Source organism: Agrilus planipennis, unplaced genomic scaffold (genome assembly GCF_000699045.2).
Source record: "Agrilus planipennis isolate EAB-ADULT unplaced genomic scaffold, Apla_2.0 scaffold34, whole genome shotgun sequence".
Lineage (NCBI taxonomy): Eukaryota > Metazoa > Arthropoda > Insecta > Coleoptera > Buprestidae > Agrilus > Agrilus planipennis.
In genome coordinates, this window is record NW_020439170.1 from 1,700,306 (window position 1) to 1,723,381 (window position 23,076).

The 23,076-nt window shown below is 37.2% G+C and overlaps 1 protein-coding gene and 1 long non-coding RNA gene across 2 annotated transcripts in view; one reads left to right on the forward strand and one right to left on the reverse strand.

The window, feature by feature from the left end:
* The window catches only part of LOC108735134, a 478,298-nt gene that overhangs the window by 214,306 nt on the left and 240,916 nt on the right, over nt 1–23,076 (forward strand). The window contains exon 4 of the long non-coding RNA XR_003231814.1: nt 8,646–8,719. This is a non-coding gene — a long non-coding RNA (uncharacterized LOC108735134). The remainder of the gene's footprint in view (nt 1–8,645; nt 8,720–23,076) is intronic.
* The window catches only part of LOC108735133 (hemicentin-1-like), a 283,534-nt gene that overhangs the window by 171,562 nt on the left and 88,896 nt on the right, over nt 1–23,076 (reverse strand). The window lies entirely within an intron of this gene.

Here is a 23,076-nt window from a genome sequence, read left to right on the forward strand (position 1 = left end):
GAAGTTTTCCCGCGAGCAATAAATAAAAGCCACAACTTTTATTTTGCCCGATGGGAAGCAAACATTTGTTTGAATGTACGACGGGGGCAATAACTTTTATGGCTTCTCAACCATTACTCTTTTAAGGCTGCTAATGCTAACATTTTTAAGAAAGCAGTAAAGCGACACAATGAAAATACCCTACGCCAATACAAAGAATCAATTTTCTTATTCGTCGTTCAACAACTGTTCGCCCGTATTGTTTTTCAAAGAAGTATTTAGGGCTAGATGCATCCATCATCTCCCTAATTACTTTAGATGAATAATTACGCAATTTCTGAACTTATCAGATGGAAAAACAATTGTGTGGTTTTATGAAACCACGATGCAAGTGAAACTTTTCTCATTGTAGGCATTTAACTGTAAATTTTCGGAAAATTATTCGATTTAGGGTATTAAAATTAAAATCGCGTTAAAAGTAAATCAATAGTAGACAAGATATCCAACTAATTTCAATCTGCGTATGAGAGTACGGAATACATAATAAATACGATCATTCAGATGATAGACGCATGTTAAAAACTGAGAACAATATTTATTTAAATCATTGAATCATTTTGAACTTCATTTATTCTATCAATAATTAATTTCATCTTCGCTTTGAGTTTCGCAGTTTATAAATGTGTCATGCACTTGCACGAATGAGTGAGAATATAAATGCTACACGCCTGCTCTGCCGATCGCCTTTTTTTTGATTGTACAATTATATTTAAAATTTCAAAAATTGCATACTTATTCGCATTTAGGACTTCCATTGTCAATTATTTTTTATTTGTACAACGTTTTGGACGGTAGTATCTTCAACCTTCCTCAAATACAATTGATGACGCTAAATTCCTATGCTATCGCTTTATAGATATTAAGGTGATGCGACTAATTGTTGCTAATCCTATGAAGGGATGACTCAATCGTGTCGATCTCCCAAGAAGTCAACATTATTGTAGAACTTTCATTAATTTATGTCAAACTGACGTTGAGTGAATATTGTGCTAGACTTACTGAACAGTCCGGGCTGTTTATTTTCCTTTTCGAATGAGTTATTCCTTATTTACTATTTTAGCTTTTTCCCAGTGAAAATGTGCTTTGTACTTATGATCTCCTTATTCAGGTCTATTGTTCGGCGTCGGTTAAAGTTACTTTCTAACGTAACGCTAGCACGAGTGATGAACTTCTTCCTTCTCTGATACGGAATGTGGACTGACCTCTGGAGAAGCTCCACACTCGTGCTAGGAGATCATCACAAGGTCATCAGTCCTAAGACTGGTTGGACACCCACCTCCTCCTCCTGAGCTAAATTCACATTTCCTTAAAACTAGAATATCCCACATCTAATTGCGAACAGTAATCTAGGTTTACCTCTACTCCTCTTAATTCCTGTCTCTATTATGTCTCTTGTCTCTAATGAGCTTGCTTTATAGATACTAAGGTGGTGCAACTAACTGTTGTTAATCCTAAGAGGTGATCAATGAACCATGTCGATCTCCTAAGAACATCATCAAGGAGTTATCAGGAGATCAGGATCACATTAATTCACCTGCTGGCCGCAATAACCTTTACCAATTTGCTTTGCACTTTGTTCTTTTAGTATTATCTCCAAAGGACGCTTAGCTTCTCTTGCATATAAATAACCACACTAATATGGGACTAGGTAGACGTAATCATTAAAAGTAGTTTTCGTAGTAGCAAATACCCACTAGATGGCGAAACATTACCTGTATTTAGGTATTACTTCGTAAGTTTTTATTTGATGTTCGTTGACAATAGATAATTGCAAACCTATAGGAAACACTTCTACGACTTCAATTGTCTTTATTCAGATGTTATCATATGTAATAAATAATTATTAAAAATTTAAGATAAGATAAAAATAATTACTTGTCATTTTTTATTAACATATAAAAAACAATTAATTTTTTGATTGGGTTGGTACTAACCCGAAAATAGAATTTTCTATTGTTTCAAAGAGACAGACATTATGAACATTTGATCTTTATTTCTGAATTATTTTAGTTAACAGCGTTTTTCATTAAACGCGCCATCTCCAAGAGTTAGAAATAAAAGAAAATAGCGCGAGAAACTTGATAGTTAGGTAATTTCGTGTTGCAGTTTTAATTTATCTCAGCTCGTCGTGCAATAAATTTATATTGAAACTGTAACTTTGACCGTATTCCGGGGATGTGTTTTATTGTGGTTCTTGCTAACGTCCCTGTTTCAATCCTTGGAACACGTACGTTCAATGATCCCCGTCTTAGATTTATTAACTTTACTTCAGCTTCAGCGGCACTGCTGCCTTTCGCTAATGATAAATTGCGGAGATATCGTGAAACTCTCGTGGCCCCCGTAACCCGTAAACCGTAACCGATCGAAATGCAACTCAGCGTTATTTCGTACTTTACAACTTCTCCCTTCTCGCCCAATAGTAGACGGATAGATGGAAGGTCGACATCAACACAACAGTGTAATCAATCTGACAAGATTTGGTATAAGTGTTACGTTCATCCAACTCATTTACAGAACAAATTCGATTCATCATCATTATCATAAGGTCGTCAGTCCTAAGACTGGTTGGACACGCACGTACCTCCACTCTTTCCTATGCTGAGCTAAACTTCGCATTTCCCTAAAACTTAAACTTTTTAAACTTTTGGGTGTTTCATTCCCACCAGCCAGTAATTCTGGTGGGCGGACAGTCCCTCCGGACTATGCCGGAAGGTAGGGCGGAAGGCCCTCTTCAGCCTGCTTTCAGGAATCGTGGGAATGGGTGGGTGGTGGTTCGGGTGAGAAAGATGAGACGGACGAAATGAAGACAGAAAAGAATGAAAGATTATCTGTGGAATATTACTGCCTCAGCATTTGCCTAAGTGATCCAAGGAAACCACAGAAAAACGTGGACCAAGGCAGACGGACCCGGAATCGAACCGGCGTCCTCCCGAATGCTAAGCAATGGTCTAGACTTCGGGAGGACGCCGGTTCCCTAAAACTAGAACAGGCCACATCCTTAACTATTTGCGAACAGTAATCTAATCTAGGTCTACCTCTACCCCTCCTAACACCTGTTTCTGCCTCTAATATGTCTCTGACTAGGCCTTCATACCTAAGAAGGTGTCCTACCACCCTATCTCGCCTATTTTTATTGACTTCCATAGAGTCCTCTGTTTTCCTATCCTTTCCAATACCTCTTCATTTCTAACCTTTTCTACCCACGATATGCTCATCATCCGCCTACAGCACCACATTTCGAACGCTTCTAACCTTTTCTTTTCCGCCGCGCCCACTGTCCATGTTTTGCATCCGTACAATGCCGTGCTCCAAACATACACCTTTAACAACCTTTTTCGAATTTCTAAATTAATTCGATTAAAGAACATATTTGCATATCTATCAAAAATCACGTTTTAATCAATACTAATATTGCTTTCTTTATAGAAATTTAGTTTTTATTTTTTACTTTTAGATTCTGTGGTAAAAACCATTAACTAAATATGTTTATTTATGTATATTAACACAGAACAAGAACTGAATTAATCTTTTGAATTAACTTTACCTTCTACAAATAAACCCAAATTAATGAAGAGCTGTACGGGTGCGAAACATGGACAGTGGGCGCGGCGGAAAATAAAAGGTTAGAAGCGTTCGACATGTGGGGTTATAGGCGAATGATGAGGATACCGTGGATAGAGAAGGGTAGAAATGAAAAAGCCTTACGGAGTTTTCGATTTGAAAGTTTAACTGACGTAAAACGTGCCATAAATAGGTGGGTTTAGGAGACACCGAAAAAGTTCTTTGAGGACGGCTTAAAAAAATTAGTTTATCGTTGGGATAAATGTATTCAGTTAAATGGAGATTATGTTGAAAAAGTGCATTGTAATATTGACAAAAATTAACAAAATTCCCAGAACATTGGAGACTTCCCTCGTACCACTGTTTTTTGTCATAAACACCACATTTATTAACATTCGTATCCGCTGGGCGAGGTAAATATGGATGGGCTTACTCTGCTCCTATCGTTCTTCAGCGATCCGTTGGGGATGAGAGACTAATGAGCCTTTAGATGTGGTGAACCGTGGTCCGGATGACCCGTGGCGACCTCCGTTCGAAAGCATAAATTTTAGGGGAGCGAGAATAGGTACCATTAGACTGGCTCATTGTTTTGGCACTACGCCCGATTATATGGACTTCGAATCGGTGTAAGACACATTGATTGAGGAGTCCAGATAACCGATTCAATTTCTAAATTTGCACGGATTATTCGGTAGGTCGGCGGCAACGTAGGAATGGATACTGCGATGCTCCGTATTACTGCAAGACGCAGCGATATATATGAGATTTACACAAGCTTGCGAAATTGAAATTTGCACTGGTGGCAACAGCCAATCTTGCGATCGGGCTCGATCCATCGGAAGCGCCTTGGGCTCTATAAAGGACTTCCTTCCTTCCTGCGGAACAGTTTAAACCGGTGATGTTGTTTACAAAGAAAACCCGGATCAATTCGGTGTTTCCAATAAGGATAAGTAGCGGTATATATCTCTATTCCTTTATATAACCACTTTTATCGGAAATAAATTCCTTTTGCCAATCTGCACGCATTGTATTTTTTTATCGACTTGATGTGTAAATTATTCTTGAATTAATCAGCATTATAACGGAAGCACACGCGGTAGGGTTCTATAGTTAATTACTAAATTGATGTAGGACACTCAAAATAGCTACTTTTTCCGAATTTTTAGGCAACCTGTTTTTTACGTTCGAAATATTCAAATTATTGATTCGAACTTTTTGTACAATTGTACCACATATATAACTCGAAGTACCATAGAAACGCCGAGTTGTAAATATAACGAATTTATTGTACAACTTACAACTACGACTTATTCTAATTTATTATAAATATTGATTTTTATTAATGTATTATGAAAATAACCAAAGTCTAGTTACTCTCAGCGAGTCTACAAAAGAACTGTTCTATCAAACTTAAAATTTTGTACACTAGAATCCGAAATCGACAAATTATCCCTCCCAATAACGAGGTTATTGACAGTAATACCAATGCACAATATATTAACCATGGGATAAACCCTCATTTGTGCTTCTGTGAATTTGCCTACGTGACCGTAGATTTCGGAAATATTTCCAAGTCGAATAACAATAAAATTTACACTAAAGGTATAATAAAATATGAAAATGTTTATGCCATAAAGTCCCTGCGTCGGCATATCACAAATAAGGTTCCTTAACACAACCTTCATCGATTATTTGTTGTTACGATGGTCGTTGTAATAATCATTGAAATTACTAATAATTAATTCGAAGGGACAATTTTTGACGTGTTGTAAGAGACTTTTCTATAACGTCATTTTAGTAAGGCAAGTAAACTTTCTACTCTATGAAAAAAGTGTCTAATAATCATCATCATAAAGTCATCAGTCCTAAGATTGGCTAGACATGCACCTCCACTCTTTCCTATCCTTAGCTAATCTTCGCATTTCCCTAAAACTAGAACAACCCATTTCCTTAATTATTTGCGAACAATAATCTATTCTAGGTGTACTTCTACCCCTTCTAACTTTTGTTTCTGCCTCTAATATGTCTCTGACTAGACCTTTATGCCTGAGAAGGTGTCCTACCAACCTATCTTGCCTATTTTTCATGGACTTCTATAGAGTCCTCTGTTCTCTTACTCCATGTTTCGCACCCGTACAGCGCTGCGCTCCAGACATACATATTTAACAACCTTTTCCGAATTTCTAAATTAACCGTTCGCGAGCATAGAAGTGACTTCTTTTTATTGAAGGCGACTCGACCTTGCGCTATCCTCTGCTTTATATTCCTACTACTCCTTTCGTCCTGACTTATCTGACTTCCTAGATATCTAAAAGCGGTCACTTCTTCTAGTTTTTCGTCTTTTTCCCTACTTTTTCTAATAGTCCACTAATAATTTACCACAAATCTCATATAGATCCGTACACCAAGTTTCATCTTAATTATTCCAATGTATCAATCATCACTGCTTGGATTTACTTTTTTACTGTAACTAAAATAGAATATAGCTCGTGTAACTGTTTATAAAATTTACATTGTTGGCCCGAACTTCTTGTATTTAACAACCGATTGTCGTTGTATCATTTAACAATCTGCAATTAACGGTAATTGCTTGAAGTTCTACTCGCACGAGGACCATACAGGATCCAGTGCCGCTTAATTCCTTGACTATTAGTGCAACGTGGTGCGAACTGCAAGAGCTTTACTTTGTGCCATTAAAACTCGTAATCCCTGTTTATCTAGTTGTCCGGTAATACTATCTAGTAAGCAGTGCACCTAATAATTTATTAGGTTTGAAAACACACATACCTATGCAAACTATACAAAACGTATACTCCAAGAATTTTTATTCTCACATTTAAAAATAATTTGGTAATATCAGGATTACGCAACTTATCCTTTTATTATAAGGAATAAATATAATGCAAATACAGGACGAAATGTAATTAGTTAAATTATTTCGACTTTAATAATGAATCTATATCTAAATGAAATTTTTGAAAAGTGTTCTATTTCTAGAAAATACTACAAATGGCGCAGTAAACGCCATCTGTAGCACGATGCTACATTTTAGGATTACGTATGCTTTATCATGGTCCACTTTTGTGGATATCTACTTGCTGAAAACGAATCCCGGCGTAGCCAACCTCGACGTGATAGGCACGTTAGCTTAATCGAATAAAATAATTCGAAGTGGTCTGTATTCTGTCGAAACTGCCAGACGCGGATCACGATTTCGATCTTTCTGGATCTCATCAGCGCGACGCAGGCAGCTCCGACAGAACACAGACCAACTTTTACCTGCTGTCTTAACAGTGCGTTTTAGAAACTAGTACAAATGGCGCAGTAAACGCCATCTGTAGCACGATGCTACATTTTAGGATTACGTATGCTCCAACAAAGTTGGTCTGTGTTCTGTCGGAGCTGCCTGCGACGCGCTGATGAGATCCAAAAAGATCGAAATCGCGATCCACATCTGGCAGTTTCGACAGAATACAGACCATTTCGAATTATTTTGTTCTATTTTTGTTTTAAACGTAGTATATTATTATTATCAGATTACAACAAAAATTGGCTCAAAGTTAGCCGTCATTAAATATGTTAATTATCATTTGACTGACATACAATTATTGATTTTATAAAACTAAACTACTTTAACTAAAATATGCAGCAGAGTAACGATGTATTAAACGACTAGTAATAGTACGAGGGTGGATTGATAAGTTTCCGGCCTGACCAAGAAAAACAAGGTTTTTAAAAATTTTTTTTTTTTATTTCTCAACATAATCTCCTCCAAGGCTGATACATTTCTCATAGCGGTGTTCCAGTCTATTAATGCCATCTCTATAGACTGATTCGTCAAGCTCCTCAAAATAACCATTTACAGCTTCGATTACTTCTTCATTGTCCGCAAATCTCTTACCGCCAAGCCATTTTTTGAGATTAGGGAACAGAAAATAGTCACTCGGGGCTAGGTCTGGAGAGTAAGGAGGGTGCGGCATCAATTCAAACTTTAGATCGTTGATTTTAGCCGTCGCAACGATTGACGTGTGCGCTGGTGCGTTATCGTGATGAAACAAGATTTTTTTCTTCGCCAGATGAGGTCGTTTAATTTTCACCTCGTGGCTCAAACGTTGCAATAAGTCTGCGTAGTATTGACCAGTGATAGTATTACCCTTTGCAAGGTAATCAATGTATATAATACCTCTTGCATCCCAAAAAACAGTAGCCATAACCTTGTTCGCCGAAAAAATTGTTTTTGCCTTCTTTGGAGTTGGTTCCCCTGGTCCAATCCACTGTTTAGACTGTTCTTTGGTTTCAGGAGTGTAGTGGTGGACCCACGTTTCGTCAACGGTTACGAATCGACGCAAAAATTCGCTTGGATTACGCTTATACAATGACAAATTTGCGGTAGAAATGTTTTTTCGAATCAATTTTTGGTCGACTGTTAGCAAACGCGGCACCCATCTTGCACAGAGCTTTTCCATATGCAAATGTTGGTGCAAAATATGTTGCACACGTTCATATGACATCTTACAGGTCTCAGCTATCTCACGCACTTTCAATCTGCGGTCTCCCAGCACTATTTGATGAATTTTTTCGATCATATCTGGAGTTGTGACCTCAACGGGGCGTCCTGAGCGAGGCCCATCAGAGGTGCTCACACGACCCTTTTTAAACTCGGAAACCCACTGCTTAACGGTTGAATATGACGGGGAGGATGTCCCCAGTGTTGAGTCCATCTCTTTTTTAATTTCCTTCGGCGTTAACCCCTTCAAATAAAAGTATTTGATGACAGCACGATTTTCCTGCTTTTCCATTTTTACGAAAACCACAGAGGCGTCTTGTTCAGCGTGCTGTCAAACCTACACTAGCAAGGAGATCGGGCTGAAACTATAGCTACAAGCTATCCAAGGATGGTACTATAGAATGTCACCTCAAGGTAGGCCTAGTGGCGTCATCTCTTGGTTAGGCCGGAAACTTATCAATCCACCCTCGTATGTATTATGACCGAATTTTACTGCAACACCAACTGAATAAGTAATTATTTTCTTTTTCTATTTCAGCCAAGTGGATTTTGTGATGAAGAAAGCGAATCTGACAACGACCAACGACTGTATCAAAAAGAGAAACGTGGGCGGTAAGTTATTCTTGCAATTTCTTTCTTTGAATGCCATTTATCGCCTTTTGCGTTCAAAAATAGAACCGTGTAGCCGTATTCCCTTTAAAACGATATTTTTCCAACTTAATTATGTGCTCATTTATTCCGTAATAATCGCGAATGCGACGTCGACGGGGTCGCCGTGATCCGAACACGTGAATTTCTTCATTCGCAACTTGAATGGCTGCCTGAAAGAGTTGTTAAGTGTTAACTGGCAGGAAGTTTCCGACGCGAAATCTCCGTCGTATTACATGACAATTCGGCGTGATGTAAAAAGTTCGCGTCACATATTAAGAGTAAAGGGCTAAATGAGAGAAACACAGCGTCGCTACAGCAATAAAAGCGGTGCTGGAACGTAATAAAAAGACGCGGCAATGACGCATAAAGGATAGTATTTGAAACAATGGAAACGGGCAGGATTCGCCAATGTAAGTGACGCTATGCGACGTCTCGAGACACTTTTTAATTTGCTCCCGACTAGAGTTGAGCCAGGAACCCGATTTGGATCCGGTACCCGGCGGATCCAGAACATTTTTATTAGGATAATGACGCCGGCTACCGAATAATGGCGTCGGGAAGGTACTTGAAAATTGGACAATGTGATATCTTTCAGAAGCAGTCCCGTTCTTTTAAATCTCTATCATATTTCAAACAGAAGAATAGACAGGACAACAATAATCGCGAAACCTTTTGTAAAATTGTTTCTAACGTTTTACCTTTCTTAATGGTCGTATAAAATACAGCATATGTTAATAAATATTTTAAAAAAATTCAGATATTCCTTTCATCATTCTGAGTTCTGATAGTGCAATCAATAGCTCACAATCAATAAATATCTCCGGGCTGTTCGTTTCTATCTGATATTGATAGCGACTTATTTATTAAGCGAACGAAGCAGTTGAATGGATTGAAAACAGCGCTGCACGGACAGATGAGTAATAAGTTCACCGGCAATCGCTTCTTGACCTTATAATAGCTTGATTTATTGCTCTACTAATGACACTGACGTACACGACGAAAAGTAAAGGAGATGGATTGATGGACTTGTAACATTTCGTTCTTTTTTTTTTTCGTTTTTTCGTATGTCCGAGTACCTTTACTGTAAAATAATTATGACTGGGATCACAATAACTATCATCAATTATCTATATCTTTTTTATATTGTCTAGGTGTTTTTATGGATCTCTCACACTCTCTGTACGAGAGACTCGAACGATAAAATTGTTAATTCAGAGATTCGAGTCTTTCACAGAGAAACTGAATGAATAAAACTGAAAACTTGAGAGACTCGAGTCTCTCGTAGAAAGACTAGAATTTCTGAAATATGTTGCACTTAGAAAATTTTAACCATGTCTATCGAGGCACCACTTATTGAGAGATTCGAGTCTCTCGTTCAGAGATTCGAGTGTCTCGTTCAGAAACTGGATACGAAATGAGGATCTCTCTATGAGCGACTCGTGTCTCTCGTTCAAAGACGCTAAACAGTTTTTTTGACAGTCTCTCTCAGCGACACCAGGGAGACTTGATGAGAGGCGGAGAATCGAGTCTCGCTTTCAAAGACTGATAGACTGAACATTTTTATCTTGGGAACCGTAACTATAACCCCTGCAACACTACGAAAAATCCTTAAAGGTCTACGTTAGGAAGTATCCGCAGATTTTTGTAAGGAAATGGGTTAATGTCGATTGCAATGAAACTTTGGGAAAATGGTCTTTGAATCATCCTGGTGAAAAGTCACAACTGTCAAGATCTTGAGTTAGAATTTACCTGCAATTAAAAACTCCTATCACAATGTTAATGGTCTTTATGAGTGTTCGGGTACTCATATTCTTAAAACAGAGACTAAAAATTTTCTCAAGCAGCACTACTTTAGCTATGCGCCGCCACTGAACGGTAGGAAATTAATTTTTGTAATGTTGACGTATCCTGAGAGATACATCTTGTCAATTGAGAATTACTGTTTGGTGCAGCTTCCTATCTGTCGTTCTTCATCTTTTCGATTCTTTTATAAACACTCCTCGAGTCAAATGATACATGCCGCGAACGGTGAAAAACAGAGCAGTAGACAGCTGAAAGTAGCAATTTAGTCGGAAAATTTATCAGCAGAGACCGTTTTCATGGTAATGCGTTCCAGTAGAATATGAGTTCATCCACAGTAAGAAAAGAACGGCGTCGTAGAAAAATGGGTGCCGCTCTAAAAATGTCACCCTTGTTGACGTAAAATGCACACCAGCAACAGTTTATAGGTTTATGTAACAAATACTGATCATGGGTACCTAACTGATACGACCAACTATAAATTTTTAATGACGTTTTCAAAACTGACAGTAACTTGAAAAAATATCAATAATTTGTGAAATAATTAAGCAAAAAACAAAATTAATTTATCCACAAATGACTGCAACCCTCTGAAAATACGACTTGGATTTTGTTTTCTAAAAATTTTTGGTAAACAGATTAATTAATTAAAGATTCAATCTTTATTTGTTCATTGGTGTTTGATGACTGTATACAGGGACTGATACATTAATTTTTGTAATGCGTTACATCATTTTCCATTATAGAGCATGATTCCAGAGCCGCCAGACGTTACTTATTTTCTTAGTATCAAAATCAGATGCTAAAGGTACATAAAAACATTACTCGCTTTTCTTAAAGTCAGACACTTCCCATAGGCGGTAATTTCAGTCAGACATTTCATGTCATAAGCCCACAAAAAGGATCGCAATTTTACTTATAGTCTGAGTCTTCATTTTTAAATATGACACTTAGGAAACAATTTCAATACATTTTGTAAGCAGCCAGACCAATTATATGAGCCAAACATCCCTCAGACACAATTAAAATGTCGCTGTATTACTTATTATAAATCCATTCAATTATCGCGCTTGCTCTCAAAAAAAATTATGTAATACATTTATGATGATGTGAAACTACCGGAGCGAAATAAATAATTTCAGACAGTTGAAGATTATATTCGGGCAAACTTTTTCTTATACTTGGTAGCGGTAACGAGTTTGAGACAAGATTTCGACCCCAATCGACCTTCATACCTGTCGCTCTACGATTTTATTTTGCATAAGATAGGTCTCATATACGACCCAAGTAGTATTTTTAATACTTAAAACGAAATGATTAGTAATTTAATGAAAAATACTTGTATTGCACATTACAAATGTATAATGGCTAATGGAAAACACTTCCATTTCTCATTACAAAAGAAATGAAGGGGGTTGGAGGTGGCAGGGATCGAAAGAGGAGGTCTCTCCCACCACTTTACCATAAAAAATTCGTGGCGGTCTCACCCTCATAAATGTTATGGGGGTTAGATGGGGGTGGGGGTAGGGATGATCGAAAGAGGGTGGTCACCTGAGTAAAACACTATAAAAAATTTGCGGCGCTCTCACCCCCATAATAAGTTATGGGGGTTGAAAGTTGATTATCTTTTTTGTCAATTTTCATACACTATAATTCAAATAAAATTCAATAAAAAAAACATTTTCAAGCGGGTGGAGGTGGAGGATCGAAAGAGGGTGGTCACTTGAACAAAACCCGATAACCTAACCTAACCTAACCTACCCTATTGATAAAGATATTTAAATAATGTTTTATATAACTTTCTCAATATTTTTATGTATTTTTCATTAGTTTTACCTTTGAATATTGTTTAAGAATGACTATATAAATATTTACATGCCTAGAAATGTATAAAAATTGGCATATTTATTAACTTTGAACCCCCATAACTTTTTATGGGGGTGAAACCGCCACAAACCTTTTATGGTACAGTGATCGGGGAAACCTCCTCTTTCGAACCCCCCCATCGCCACCCCCGAAGGGGGTGAGGGCCATCATCTTTACCTTTACCGAAATGAATAATTATTTACTTGAATATTTTCGCAAACCATTTTGTACCTATGAAAGTTTATTCTGTTGATTGTATATATATTAATTATATTGAAAATAATGAGTGCGTAATTTTGTTTTTATTTTCATTCAGCTGAGGCAACTGAACTGGATGTCGGTGCCGCGTGGCCTCTTTAAATTCCCTCGAAAGTCGTGTTTTGAATTAGCCCATTCATTCTATTTTGCGTACTTTTTGTGATGAATAAATCATTTAACCCTCTTAACGACTTGTGTGTTAGTTACAAGCCGAGAACAAGGTGGCGTCTCATTATGCCCGTCGTGAAAGGTATACAAGAAATAAATCATTTCACTTTTCGTTGCATGGCGGTGTGTGGCAACGCGGCGCGACTGCCGACCGACTTAATTGGATTCACTTCGCTACTTAATTAATTACTGATAAGCGAGACACTTCAAACCAATGTCATGTGAGTAATTAAGGCGCGGGACTGCTAGCCATTATCGCTAAAAGCTCCGAGAATTAAACCATTTAAACAGTGCCCATGTGCAGATAAGCAACCTCTTTACAACCAATTCAAAGCTGAATATGTTCGAGAAATAAATTCTCATTCTCAGATTACGCCAGCTCCAACTTTCTTAACTAATAACGAATTGTAGTTTATGTTTGTACTGTTCTTGTAAAGTGTCATTAACCTCCTACAACATGCCCAACACTTGTCTCACATAATTAAAATAGTTCACAACGTTGATTTAAAAGTCTCATCTTGATTAAACTTACATGTCCTTTCGTTTTGAATCTCGACTTAATTCCAAGAACAAAAACAAAGGAAAATCGATGATTAAAGTAGTTTACGCGTACGACCACATTTTTAATTGAACTCTCGAGGACAGATGTTTTCAATAATAATCCGGTTAGAAAGTTAAAAATGTTTTATAAATGCTCTGATAATTAAGGAAATGGGTTGTTCTAGTTTTAGTGAAATGCGAAGATTAGCTCAGGATAGAAAAGAGTGGAGGGACTGACGACCTTATGATGATGATGATGAAATGAAAAATATAGAAATGACTGAAGATATTTTTGAAAAATTTATGAATTTTTAAAATACTATTGCTATAGTATCTCTGCAGTGTAATTGGTTATGTAATATTCAGTTTTTTCGCAACAATATTTCTTTTTGTTTTCGATTAAACACATTATTTACAACTTCACTTAAATATTACAACTCCATCAGTTAAACGTTCAGCTTCGATATATAAAGAAAATACTAAAAAAATAGACCCTCCATAGATGTGTCTGTTGTAGCAGTTCGCGCAAAGAAAAGAAAAACGAAATATATTGTGCAGCCCTAAAAGAGGACTGTTAAGTAAACATACGTAGGCACGTACTTAAATAAACACTCGTACATACACACACCTGAGCATTTTTAAAATTTTCCCAACCTATTTGCATCTCGTCGATGTTTACAGGTACCTTTTCATTCATATGCAGTCACGTATAATGTAAACACTAATGCTTGCTCGCCGTGGAAAAGCTTTTTATGTAACGGGAAATCGAATGTCTTTATGCTCAGCTTTTTCAGGTAACTGCGTACAGACTGGAAAAAATTCGAATACTACCTTCGTCATATATTCTATCATAAATGCACACGTTACAAGCACAAATGTGAATATCACAATAAAAAACAGCTTTTATCAAATTATGACAGTAACTATTACTAAGTGGAAAACTGTGTGATTTGTTTAAGGGCTGTGTGTACCTAGGTGTAGGTATAGGTCTGACGAAGGAAGCCGGCGAGCGGTCGCGCAGGTACTTGCCCATTTATGACCTATTTGGGTAAGTCACTTCAAACCGATACACAAATAAGCTTTCAGTAGGCCTGAATTATAGTATTAATACAGTGGGACAGTAGCGGACCAGAAAATAATGTAAAAACATGACTTATCAAAGAGAAAAAATTAACCTATTGCTTTTGTTTAATGTTTAGTTTTCACATTCACTGTCATCATCGGAATCTCTATCACTGTCACCAACTTCAACAATTAGTTCTTCTGTTTGTATGTCTATTACTTACTCACTGATCCCTGCTTTTAAATATTTAATCTACGCCCCTGATAGGAATACTGAAGAATGAGAGCTGCAATCTTTATACCTAAAAACTGCCTACTTTTGCCACCGCGCATCCACGTCATTTTAAAATTTCCGCCAACTTCCAGCGTCAGGCCTGTAGTATAATTTAATACTAACCGAACAATCCAACTTGGTTTTCCTTGGTTTTTTAACGAGTCTTGTGCATTTCTATTAGGTCCAAGGGCGCTAATGAGAACTAATACGATCGAATACGATTCATACCTAAGTAGTATTTTCGATACACCATGAAGTCAATCTCTTCAGCATTTAAGATTATTTATCAGTACCTTCTGGGTGCTTAAATTTATTACCCTTTTATTACTGTGTACTGTTTTCAACAAGATTTGTTGCAATTAAACGGGAATTTAATGATCTATCATACTAGTTGTTCCCATATGGCATAATTGTAATTATGGGTGGCGATAAAACGTTGGTGGTCGTTGATTTTCTTCATCCAGATTAGTGCCAGACGGCAAGGAACTACTTCAATGCCAGTCAAGATGCCTGTTAAGGTCCCTACCTCAACAACGAACCGCGTATTTAAGAAGAATACCTAATTTAGGATTTCCTTCTTCTGACGTTGGCTGCTTTTTCTTGAAGAGTTTTTAAACAGCCACTTCTTACCGCGACCGAACAATTTGCATGTCTCCACTTTGTCTTAATAACTCGCAACTACTCTGCCTACTGAACGCAATAAAGGCAGGTCACTGATCTTTCAAACTATGAAAAATTTTTTGTAGGAAAAGAAGAAAGGAAAGGGAAGAAAAAGTAAGAGAAGAGCGAATATAAAGATAACAAGAAATTAGAAGAAGTGGCTGATTTTTAAGTATCTAGAAAGTCAGATAAGTCATTACAGAAGGAGTAGTGAGGATATAAAGCAGAGGATAGAGCAGTCATGTCGCCTTCAATAAAAATAAGTCACTTCTATGCTCGCTAACGATTAATTTAGAAATTCGAAAAAGGTTGTTAATGGTGTATGTTTGAAGCACGACGCTGTACGGGTGCGAAACATGGACAGTGAGTGCGGCAGAGAAAAAAAGGTTAGAAGCGTTCGAAATGTGGTGTTACAGGCGAATGATGAGGATACCGTGGATAGAGAAGGTTAGAAATGAAGAGGTATTAGAAAGANACAGACGGAAGAGAGAACGAGCGAGTAAGAGAAAAGGAATGCTGCTACATTGCTTTCGATTTCTTGGTATTAACGTCCTTTTTGTTTGCGGTAAGAAAAAACACGGTCGTCAACTTCGCCTACTACCTAATAATTACTCCTTTTTCAGTGACAGCAAACAAGGAAACGCTTTTTCAGAACAAAAGCAATTTATTATTTCTCTCAAATGAAATCTTTGATATTCGACGTACTCTGTTAACATGGAAGAGTTGTTGCAAAAGAGGCTGTTTATTTTAGTCTTCGTACTCACTTTTGTCGTAATGTCGAGGCTGATTTTCTTCTTCTTCATTAGGATTTTTCAAAGCGTTCTTTACAATAAACTGTGGAAATTCAGTCAAAGTTTGTTTAGCAAACTCGCCAAGCTTTTTAAAACGGTTAACTTGATAAAACGATATTATTGAAAATTTCAAAAAAATTCAACTTACCTTCATCAGTCGAAAGGAAATTTAATTTTTCATTATAGTATACGAGAAACAATATGGCATTATATTTGAACAAAAGTTAATTTGTGAAATTGAAACTTATAAATATCTTACTATTTATAGCGTACGTGTCTATCTAACACTCATAGATTGATAGGCAATTTCTTCCAGAAACGGAAAATGAAAATCGCAAACCTCTATGTTTTTGTTGTAAAATATGTGAGCGAAATATATTGATAGAAATGAAAAGCAGAAAAAGTGATTGAGTATTGCACTAAAAGTTGTTAATTATTTATTATACAATAAAACCTCAGAGGTAAATTTAATCACGCGTCTACGTTATTATTTATTACCCTGTTTGAAAAGGGAGTCGCAACAAATGTTGCAACATAAAAGAACAAGTAGGATCTTGTTAGCTAATGAGGCGATGAAATTCAGATGAACATCAACGTGGAGGGAGGACGAGAATTTTCGATAGGAACAAAACGAAACAGGATAGGGAACAACGGGTGGCACAACTGATGCATATTCAGAGCAATTCCCGTTGTTTCGAATTCAACATTGAAATCATGTGTTCGATGTTAACATGACGGATGGAAATGAAGTTTTCCTCTGTTTTCCAGCCAGTTCTCTATACAACAACTTTAACTGACACAAATACGTTTACGTGCACGTATTCGTGCATGCATGTACGCGAAATTTCCATATTATTTCGTGCATCGTTTCACACTTATGAATACAAATCTCCCGTCGAGACCCACCTATGCACCAGTACCATCATCCTCTTTCCCTTCCATTTCATTTCAATCCGACAATAAGCGGCAATAGTTGCAATCTCAGGATAAGAAACAAAAATATCCTTAGTCGTGGTTTCATATCAGACTAAATGTTTTCCTAAAGACGACATGACCAAGAGGATTACAAATAAGAGCAAAAGCTCACTCCAAACGCCAAATGTAAATAAATTCTCCATGCTTAAGCGTCAAATCGGATGCGCCCTGCATCATTGCGCTGCGCCCTGCCAAACACTACTTAATGATGTTTTTGTGATTTTATTTTCCACTCATCAATCCCTTCTTGGATACAATGAAATGAGGCGAAAACTTGCACCGAATAATACCGAAGAAAGATCAAGTTATATTAATAACTAAGCGGACATCAAAAGAAGAAGGTAGATATAAAAAATCGGTTGTCTGTAAAGTTGGTTTACTGACGATAGTTGAACGTGACAACGTCATAAGAAAATACTGATGGAATGGTTTCATTTTTCAAAAGAAAATTTTAATTTTATTTGTTTGATAGATATTTTGTATGGATATAGAAAAGGAGGTAAATGGAAATGTATTATTATAGCAGCTGTCCACGCGGACGCATCGCTCACTTAAGTAGGAGAGAGACGATGTCAAACGCTGCCGAACGCGTAGTCGATTGTGCCTCTTTGTCGCCCGTTCCGCGCTCTCGCTTGACCTTCAAGCCTTAAATGGAACGCCTCAGAGCGAGGTAACACCGCATGAGTCATGTTTTTTCGTGCGTGCAGCCGGTTCCATCGAATTATAAGACGTTGTTACATCAAAAAGATGGAAATTTCAAATAACAAAGCACCAAAGTGAAATTTCTAAAAACTCGGTAGCTAAATGCTGGTAATATAAACTTATAGATATTCATCATCATCATCATCATCATAAGGTCGTCAATACTAAGACTGGTAACACCACCTTTCGTTCGTTTCTAACCTTTTCTTTTCCGCTGCGTCCACCATCTACTGCTCCTTCCATTCTGAATTATCTGGCTTGCTAGATACTTACAGAAAATCACCCACTTCTTTTAATTTTTTTTATAAGTGGTATATACAGGCAATGTATCGTCATTTACTGGGTTTTTACTACTGCGTTAAACTAGGTCTTACTAAGGTATAGCAGCTTGTCTTATTTGACGCTTGAAGTACTACTAAGAAAGCGTAGCCGTATCTTTTTACGAAGAGTACCTACATAGACAGGGATAGCACCATCACATAAAGTATTGCAGAATGCACATAATAATAATAAAGCAGATGTTGCTAATGTGATATACAATATGAAGGAAAATAAAAAGTAGAATTAACAGGTCCGCCACGCTTTTCTAGTTTTTAGGAAATGTAACGATTAATTCATGATTGGAAGGAATTGCGATGCGTCTTCCGGCTGAAGACGTTATAGTGTTAATTTATATGCTGAACTTCCTGTCTTTGTTGGTACAGATCAAATTGCTGTTGACAACAACAATTATTTTTACTACAGCAACCGTCTACGTATCGTTTTCTTCTTCCTTTCATTATGTCTAGGTATCATGTTCATTAGGGGTAAACGATTTACTAAGAACGCCAAAAGGTATCGATGTCGCACTTTTCAGAATTACGTCAAGAGGTCCTTTGAAAAAGCAATCTTGTCGTGCCTCTGAACAAAAAAAAAAACGTTTCTCTCAACTTGCGCTCGTTCAAAGGAAAGCTAGAATAATAATTTAGAAAATACGAGTGATAAAGAACGAAACATACATACATAGAAGCAGCGAACGTACACACTTTTCGGCTTTTGCCTCCTTGGGACTACATCAAAGGTTTCCAAGGCGCCTTTTGGGAATTACCCGGTTTTACAAAAATGCTTCCTCCCTCTCCGTCTCTCGCTCGCTGTTATTCCGTCCCTTTCCTTTTTTTATTTGGGAAGCAACAAAATTGTCCTTGTCGGTCGTTGTAGCCGTAGTCTTACCTTATCGTTACTCGAAGTGGATGGCTTTTGCTCCCGGCGAAACGGTAAACAGAAGAGAAATTTGAAAATGTAAAACGGAAAACGAGGTAAAGGAACAACGAAATGAGTGAGTATGAGACAGACGGAAGAGAGAACGAGCGAGTAAGAGAAAAGGAATGCTGCTACATTGCTTTCGATTTCTTGGTATTAACGTCCTTTTTGTTTGCGGTAAGAAAAAACACGGTCGTCAACTTCGCCTACTACCTAATAATTACTCCTTTTTCAGTGACAGCAAACAAGGAAACGCTTTTTCAGAACAAAAGCAATTTATTATTTCTCTCAAATGAAATCTTTGATATTCGACGTACTCTGTTAACATGGAAGAGTTGTTGCAAAAGAGGCTGTTTATTTTAGTCTTCGTACTCACTTTTGTCGTAATGTCGAGGCTGATTTTCTTCTTCTTCATTAGGATTTTTCAAAGCGTTCTTTACAATAAACTGTGGAAATTCAGTCAAAGTTTGTTTAGCAAACTCGCCAAGCTTTTTAAAACGGTTAACTTGATAAAACGATATTATTGAAAATTTCAAAAAAAAAATACAAATTTCTTAAAAACCATTGGTCGAAAGGAAATTTAATTTTTCATTATAGTATACGAGAAACAATATGGCATTATATTTGAACAAAAGTTAATTTGTGAAATTGAAACTTATAAATATCTTACTATTTATAGCGTACGTGTCTATCTAACACTCATAGATTGATAGGCAATTTCTTCCAGAAACGGAAAATGAAAATCGCAAACCTCTAGATCCTTTAGTTTTTGAGATATTTAAAATGACGCAAAATACTGCAAATGTCAAATTTTCCAAGAAACGTGAAATAATTGCAGAACGGTGCGACCCAGGTCCAATACATATTAATAAACTGACATTGCCTTTTAATGGGGAATTCAAAAATGAAGTAAAAAGTAGGGAATTCTATTTAAAATAACGGAGTTACTGTACATTTTCGGTATAACCGGACGTTCGCCATATTTGAAAATATTTTTACGTTATTATACACTTCACTCTGTACAACTTTTATTTGAAATATTTTTGTTTATTTTGAAGTATACGTGTATGTATGTATTGCAGTCACAATCTTCTTTAGATGAATTTCGATGAAATGATTTCTGGAAATTGTTACCAAAGGAAGACAAGACTTTCCTGTCATAACTGATCAGTCCTTTAAATTTTTAACTAGTTTTGGACCAACGTATGTTTGTGAAAAGTTTTTCAAATCTTATATTGTAACAAATAAATATACCGCGCATCTCTAACTGAATTGGAAAATTATTAAGACAAAAACAATGCCAGGGATAACATTGATTGTACAAATTACTTGGATTTAGGTTTTTCTTACATAATATTTTGTTTTCCATTTGGCAGTAGATGTTATTTATTTTATTATTTTAATTAACGACAATTAAGTATGAAAATGTTGATTTTTTTGTTGAACAAAACAAGACTAGTCAGAGACATATTAGATGGGTATAGTAGACCTAGATTACTGTTCGCAAATAGTTAAGGATGTGGGTTGTTCTAGTTTAAAGGAAATGCGAAGATTAGCTCAGGATAGGAAAGAGTGAAGGTACGTGTCCAACCAGTCTGAGGACTGACAACCTTATGATGATAAAAACAAGACTTTAAAAAGCGTAGATTCAAAAATAGAAACGGTCAATGCGTCAATAATCATTTTTAAAGCGTCAATTTCGCTCAACCATTACAATGGTTGGACAGGCTTGGTTTGTAGAAATCTTTTTTGTCTTAAATTACACCATTCGTAAAAAAATACATAGTATCGAATGAAACTGCATGGTTGCTTCCGCCATATTTTTTAAGCTCTATGAGATCCCAACTCGACTGTACCTTTCAATAGGATTAATAAAAAAAATTAAAGGCAATTATTGTGGCAGATCGAATGAGGATGGTCTTTTTCTTTCCAAAACCGTCATTCCTGTAAGAATTTTGTGTTCGTTTGGCAAACCGATATACATACACGTAGATTCGTGAATGTGAACTCGTTGGGTTTGGGAATTCCACAACAGATATACCGGCCATGTACGAGGGTGGATTGATAAGTTTCCGGCCTAACCAAGAGATGACGCCACTAGGCCTACCTTGAGGTGACATTCTATAGTACCATCCTTGGATAGCTTGTAGCTATAGTTTCAGCCCGATCTCCTTGCTAGTGTAGGTTTGACAGCACGCTGAACAAGACGCCTCTGTGGTTTTCGTAAAAATGGAAAAGCAGGAAAATCGTGCTGTCATCAAATACTTTTATTTGAAGGGGTTAACGCCGAAGGAAATTAAAAAAGAGATGGACTCAACACTGGGGACATCCTCCCCGTCATATTCAACCGTTAAGCAGTGGGTTTCCGAGTTTAAAAAGGGTCGTGTGAGCACCTCTGATGGGCCTCGCTCAGGACGCCCCGTTGAGGTCACAACTCCAGATATGATCGAAAAAATTCATCAAATAGTGCTGGGAGACCGCAGATTGAAAGTGCGTGAGATAGCTGAGACCTGTAAGATGTCATATGAACGTGTGCAACATATTTTGCACCAACATTTGCATATGGAAAAGCTCTGTGCAAGATGGGTGCCGCGTTTGCTAACAGTCGACCAAAAATTGATTCGAAAAAACATTTCTACCGCAAATTTGTCATTGTATAAGCGTAATCCAAGCGAATTTTTGCGTCGATTCGTAACCGTTGACGAAACGTGGGTCCACCACTACACTCCTGAAACCAAAGAACAGTCTAAACAGTGGATTGGACCAGGGGAACCAACTCCAAAGAAGGCAAAAACAATTTTTTCGGCGAACAAGGTTATGGCTACTGTTTTTTGGGATGCAAGAGGTATTATATACATTGATTACCTTGCAAAGGGTAATACTATCACTGGTCAATACTACGCAGACTTATTGCAACGTTTGAGCCACGAGGTGAAAATTAAACGACCTCATCTGGCGAAGAAAAAAATCTTGTTTCATCACGATAACGCACCAGCGCACACGTCAATCGTTGCGACGGCTAAAATCAACGATCTAAAGTTTGAATTGATGCCGCACCCTCCTTACTCTCCAGACCTAGCCCCGAGTGACTATTTTCTGTTCCCTAATCTCAAAAAATGGCTTGGCGGTAAGAGATTTGCGGACAATGAAGAAGTAATCGAAGCTGTAAATGGTTATTTTGAGGAGCTTGACGAATCAGTCTATAGAGATGGCATTAATAGACTGGAACACCGCTATGAGAAATGTATCAGCCTTGGAGGAGATTATGTTGAGAAATAAAAAAAAAAAATTTTTAAAAACCTTGTTTTTCTTGGTCAGGCCGGAAACTTATCAATCCACCCTCGTACATACATGTAGATTCGTGAATGTGAACTCGTTGGGTTTGGGAATTCCACAACAGATATACCGGCCATGTATATAAACAGACCACTTATTGCCTTGCTTTTGTGTGCAAATAGGAGTCAAAGTTCGCGACAGTTTTAATAACGAACCTTATAGCGTCGTTGTCCCGGTTCACACTTGCATACAGCTATACGTATATATGAAACAACTACACGTATGCCCCGTCTACTGTCCCCACTCCCCATCAATTCCGCGTATACTTGCGCCTTTGTGAATGGGGAAAAGTTTGAGGAAATGAAATGGGTTGCGGCTGAGACGTCGGTATTTCTCAATAGCGAGCACAGAAGGAACTTTAAACAATGGAGCAATTTTTGTTTCTTTCCAAAGGGGGTTATTACGTACATTGCCATGTACGTACGTAAGTGCTCTAGAATGGGAACGAATGGGAAAATGACGGGTCGCACACACAACTGTGGATGTATGTAATCACTTGCTACATTTATATGCACCTAAATGAAACTAGAGCCTGTTTGAATGTAGGTGCACTTAAAATAAAAAAGGGAACAAGGAGTTAAATTCGAACCAAACAAGGATTTCGATTATAACGATTATGTTTTTAGTTTTAAGTCCCATGTTATAGT